The sequence below is a fragment of the Ochlerotatus camptorhynchus genome, unplaced genomic scaffold, assembly GCF_037179485.1.
Source record: "Ochlerotatus camptorhynchus isolate MF236.1 unplaced genomic scaffold, CSIRO-AGI_Acam_v1.1 ptg000251l, whole genome shotgun sequence".
Classification (NCBI taxonomy): Eukaryota; Metazoa; Arthropoda; class Insecta; order Diptera; family Culicidae; genus Ochlerotatus; species Ochlerotatus camptorhynchus.
Genome location: NW_027040741.1, coordinates 4,516,237 through 4,522,236, shown reverse-complemented (window position 1 = coordinate 4,522,236; position 6,000 = coordinate 4,516,237).

Sequence of the window (6,000 nt, the reverse complement as noted above, 5' to 3'; positions counted from 1 at the left end):
AGAAATAAGAACAAACACGTTAGTTCTGAACACTCACGGACTTTGCGCTACATATTCCAGATCTTAGATGTAAAGTATTCATCACCTATTTCTCTTACCATCGGCCTATATTTACTGATGTAGGTTAGTAGTAATATAATCATTCAGAATTTAATGTCACAAACAAACTTTTAAAATTACAGGTATCAGTAATCACAATTTTTTCATCAGCTACATGGTAGCCGTCCCAAACGATAAAAATGACACCAGAAAATAAAAACAAATAACGGCCCTTCTCAGAGCCACCATTCGAAAACAACCGGCCCTTTTCAGGGCCACCAATTCAAAAACAGGAAGAGTTAGGATAATAAATTATCGATCAATTAAAAGAACTAAAGGCTCAACATATTTGTTCCGTCCACTAGCGGTCCTACGTCAAGCTTCCGTTCGTGCCCCTAGGCATAGACGCTTCTACTTTTTTTTAATGTTTTCTACAAAACCACCGATTTTCTTCAGTGGTCTTTTTGCAGCAAGTATACCCTCAACATCCATGAAGATGAATGAGATAGATTTAAAACTATGATTATTTGAGATTTAGAAAAAAATACAAAATCGGGTTATTGCTGTATTTGTTATAGTTTGAAGCTACTAAAATAATGTTTTCAGAAACAGTAAAGGTTTACATGGATTTTCTATTATCTCTTGCAATAATTCAAATTGTCAATTTCTACGTTAAATTTTGTTGACAAAGTACTATGTGAAATGTCGGCTTCGGTAATACCTTAATCTATTATCGTCAGAGGGGTAAACAAAGTCCTAGAGCACTCAAATTTGGCCAATAGATGCTCTGTAACATAATGTATCCACATGCCAAAATTGAGCTTTAAAAGACGTTGTTTCTCTGTGTACGTTCAGATGATCTGCCAATAAAGAAGTAGCAAATGCGAGCGGTCAATCATGCATATGCTCATAAAAGGTTCAGCTGTGTTCCACAAATGCATCTTCTTAAAGTAAGCCACCCACAATTACGGCGTGAGAGCCAAAACTTCGTTAAATCGCTGGTAGTTTTTTTTTTAACGAAATTAACACGATGGTGTACGCAGAAATGTATGTGTAGGTAGGAAGCATTCTCGAAGAATCTTAACGGCCACACAGGCTCCTCGCCAGAAATCCTTCAACAGGAAGATAATCATTTCCAAATTGTTTTCACAGCGCTGTTATTATATCATTATTTATTTATTCAAACTCAAATGCTGATTATTTTATAATTCGCTGGGAAATCGATTTTCAGCGTTGCACTTGCTCATCACATTCTCTGGTGAGTCGAACACACATCTACCGTAGAGGGAGATATAAATTCCAATAATATTCAAATTTAGCGCCTGGGCTGTGTTCCGTAAACATCCGAATGCGTTCGACCAAGGTTTAGGAAAGCGGGGAAAATTGGCACTTTTGGTGTTTGAGTTTTGGGATACCCGGCTTTCGAATCGGATCAGTTGCCACAGGGCGTGTGAAGTATCATTTGATAATTTAGAGCATCAAATGACCAACCAGACCGCTAGCTAGCTGTGTCTGTCTGGTCATGAGGGAAACGTATCATATGCTTCCGTGAGCTTATCCAAAACCGCACATGCATCACACTAATTCCGCACCATTTTCGGCAGAAATGGTTTTTGGCAACGCGCCTCGAACTCACCTCAAAAAACGCCACACATTGTAATTGATTTTGCATTTGATTGAAAACGATAATTGGACGTGAACGGGAAGTTTAATTGAATTTCGGCCTTCAGGATATGATTTACGGTAGAATCAGGAAGCGTACTTTCAATTTTGAGCTTTCAAACCACTCTCTAATACCAACAAGCGAAGGTTTCGTGGAGCCGACACTTTTTGAATTGATGGACACAGCGTTAGTTTGCATTGAAAATTAACAGTGATTGCGTCTAGAACACGTCAACCGTAATGAAGTGAAGCGATATCCGATAACCATGAGGAAAATCAAATGCACTTTTTGACGTGGAAGATTTACTTGCACATTTCACAGAGACTCATAAGTGAATAATTATTCGCATGTGCATGTGATGTACTTGTAAGCAGTAACGTGTTGAGGGAGTCTCGAAAAAACGTCTGTATCTATGAGCAATCAACTACGTAGATCCATTCCACTGCGTCCTAGCAAGAAGTACGGTCGACTTAGTTCGCGCTCCGTTATTTTGGAAGTTTTCTCGCTATTCACTTGATTTAAATTGTCAGTTTTTTCTCGCCTAGAGTTCCCAGCTAAATAATTAACTAAAAGTGAGTTTTTTTTCTGGAAGAAAGTGTGTTTTCGGCATCATCGGAAGGAAAATTGTTTTTGCGATTGCCAATTCGCCAACCATTTTGCGCACCATCATCGGTGCGTGGTAACGCATACCTGCACACGGATCATCGTCATCGAGTGTCAGCATCTGCCTCCGCATTTACACCGCTCATCTATCATCGTGTGTTCAGCTGAGTGCCGACCCTCACATAAGCATACACCACCGAAGATCATCCACGCTGCGCGTCGCTCCGCTGCTGCCGTTTAAACGCTAGGTGGTAGTAGTTTGGATTATCAGATAAGTTTTTGTTCTTGTTTCTCTCTTTCGCCCACAGTTAAATTTTAAGTTTGTGTTCTGTGTTTGTAGTTTTTTTTTTTGTGTATTGTGTCCGAGTGATTATCGTTTCGCTATTTTCGCTCCCACTAGTACGGCAAAATGGACATTTTGTCGCAAGACGAAATGGACGTTTTGTCGGAAGATGACACCACTTTGTCACGCGATGGCAAGAAGGGTCGAAAACGTACGTCATCTCAGAAGAAAGATGATGTCATCCCTGGTTCATCGTCTAAGTCTGGCAAAGGACAGGCTCAGATAAACCCCCGATCGCGAGCCTATCCAGATGACTCGACTGGCCCATGGGTTGTCTACTTTCAGCCCAGAAACAAACCTTTGAATATAATGCAAATTACTAATGATCTGACGATGCGATACTCGGCCGTGACTGAAATCACGAAGGTTAGGCACAATAAACTTCGTGTCTCCGTCCCTAACCTGAAGCAGTACAGAGTTTACATCCCAGCTCGTGATGTGGAGATCGAAGGTGTGGTCACCGAAGCGAGTCTGACCCCCGAGATCTTGGAGAAGCAGGCGGTTGGTCGTTTCAAGAACCGTTTGCTTCCCCCGGTGAAGATACTGGATGTCCAAAAACTGGGCTCAGTATCTGTCAGCGAGGGTTAAAAGAGTTTTACCCCCACAGACTCGTTCCGTGTGACCTTTTCTGGTTCAGCCCTTCCTCACTACATCGAGCTGGGAAAACTTCGACTACCTGTGCGCTTGTTCGTTCCCCGGGTCATGAACTGCCAAAACTGTAAGCAGTTGGGACATACGGCCTCCCACTGTGGCAGCAAGGCACGCTGTTCCAAATGCGGAGAGAAGCATGTGGATGACACCTGTGCAGCTACCGCACCAAAATGCGTGTACTGTAAGGGAACTCCTCATGGTATCTCGTCATGCCCGGTGTACAAACAACGCGGGGAGAAATTACAACGCTCACTTAAGGAACGTTCCCGGCAGTCTTTTGCAGAAATGCTTAAGACGGCCACGCCATCGACCAACGACAAAAATCCCTTTTCTCTTTTGTCAGATGACGAGACTGACTCTGACTTGGCTGAAAAGGGAGTTTCTTTCAGTTTTCCGGAAGGTTCTGCACGGAAACGAAAACGCATCCGTTCGCGGAAAGTTGCAGATAAGGAACCCCAAATCAGCTTGCCCAAATCAAGGAGTGATGGAAAAAAGGAAGTTTCTACTCCTCCTGGTTTCCGCAGAACTGACTATAACCAGAAGTTTCCATCTCTCCCGGGGACATCAAAAACCCCTGATGGCCCATATTTAAGAACAGAAGCCCCTTCTTCATCTGGGTTGTTCTCATTTGATAAAATTGTGGACGATATTCTCAAGTACCTCAATATTTCTGATCCTCTCAAAAGCATTGTTCTGGCAATGCTTCCTTCTGTGAAGACCCTCTTGAAGCAATTGACATTGAAGTGGCCCCTCATTGCAGCAATCATTTCCTTCGATGGATAATTTTCCAAACGAGGTCGGGGATTTGATCACTATTCTACAGTGGAATTGTCGAAGTCTCATTCCTAAATTAGATTCTTTTAAGTTTTTAGTTCACAATAATGATTGTGATGCATTTGCTGTTTGTGAAACTTGGCTCTCTTCAGATATCGATCTTCCTTTTTATGATTTTAACATTATTCGACTGGATCGTGAGGATTCGCGTGGAGGAGGGGTACTTTTGGGGATCAAAAAGTGCCATTCTTTCTATAGAGTGAATCTTCCACAATTTACAGGTATTGAAGTTGTCGCATGTCAGGCTATTATTAAAGGTAAGAGCCTTTGTATTGCTTCTGTTTATATTCCTCCTAGAGCCGTTGTTAATCGCAAACAACTTTCAGATATCTGTTCGGTACTTCCTGCTCCACGGTTGATTATGGGAGATTTGAATTCCCACGGTACAGGCTGGGGGGAACTGTATGATGACAACCGTTCTACTTTGATATATGACCTCTGCGACAGCTTTAACATGACAATTCTTAACAATGGAGAAGTAACACGTTTGGCTGGACCTTCTTCGAATGGAAGTAAATTAGACCTCACACTTTGCTCTAACTCATTATCGTTGGATTGCACGTGGAATGTGATCCAAGATTCCCACGGTAGTGATCACTTGCCGATCAAAATTTCGATTGCCAGTGGGTTCAATCCGTCGGAATCAGTTAACGTCGCGTACGACCTCACCCGTAATATCGACTGGACAACGTTCAAGACCACGATAGAGGAAGCCGTGTCGTCGGTAGAAGGGCTTCCACCGTTGGAGGAATATAACTTTCTCTCCAATCTGATCTTGGACAGCGCGCTTCGAGCTCAAACTCGGCCGGTTCCTGGAACGTCTTTGCGTAGGAAACCTCCTTCCCCTTGGTGGGACCACCAATGCACTGAGGTTTATCGTAAAAAGTCCGACGCGTTTAAGCTTTTCCGGAAACGTGGAACCCCCGTGTATTTCGAAGCGTACTCGGCTCTTGAACGCGAACTCAAGAGCCTCATCAAAGCCAAGAAACGCGGATACTGGTGGCAATTCGTGGACGGATTATCGCGCGAAACGTCGATGAATACGCTTTGGAACACGGCGCGAAGGATGCGTAACCGGTCTTCGAACAACGAGAGCGAGGAGTACTCAGATCGTTGGATTCTCAAGTTCGCGCGAAAAGTATGTCCTGATTCCGTGCCGGCACAGATGATTTCTCGCGAAACGACGAATTCGGTAGACGATATCAACCAGCCTTTTTCGATGCTGAAACTCTCACTCGCGCTCCTTTCGTGTGGCAATTCGGCTCCGGGGGCTGATAGAATCAAGTTCAACTTGTTGAAGAACCTCCCAGACGTCGCTAAGAGGCGCATGTTGAACTTGTTTTGTCAGCTCCTGGAGCTCAATATTGTTCCGGGTGATTGGAGGCAAGTGAGAGTTATAGCCATTAAAAAGCCTGGAAAACCCGCTTCAGATCATAACTCGTATCGTCCCATCGCGATGTTATCATGCATTCGAAAATTGTTGGAGAAAATGATCCTTTTTCGCTTGGACAAATGGGTTGAGACGAACCACCTACTCTCAGATATTTACTCAATTTGGATTCCGTAGGGGCAAGGGAACGAACGACTGTCTCGCATTGCTTTCCACAGAAATTCAGTTGGCTTTTGCTAAAAAAGAGCAAATGGTTTCTGTATTCTTGGATATCAAGGGGGCTTTTGATTCAGTATCGGTTGAATTCCTTTCAGACAAACTCCACGCTTGTGGCCTTTCTCCATTAATAAATAACTTTTTGTACAATTTGCTGTCAGAGAAACATATGAGCTTTTCTCATGGAAACTCTACAGCTTCTCGATTTAGTTACATGGGTCTCCCCCAGGGCTCATGTTTAAGCCCCCTTTTGTATAATTT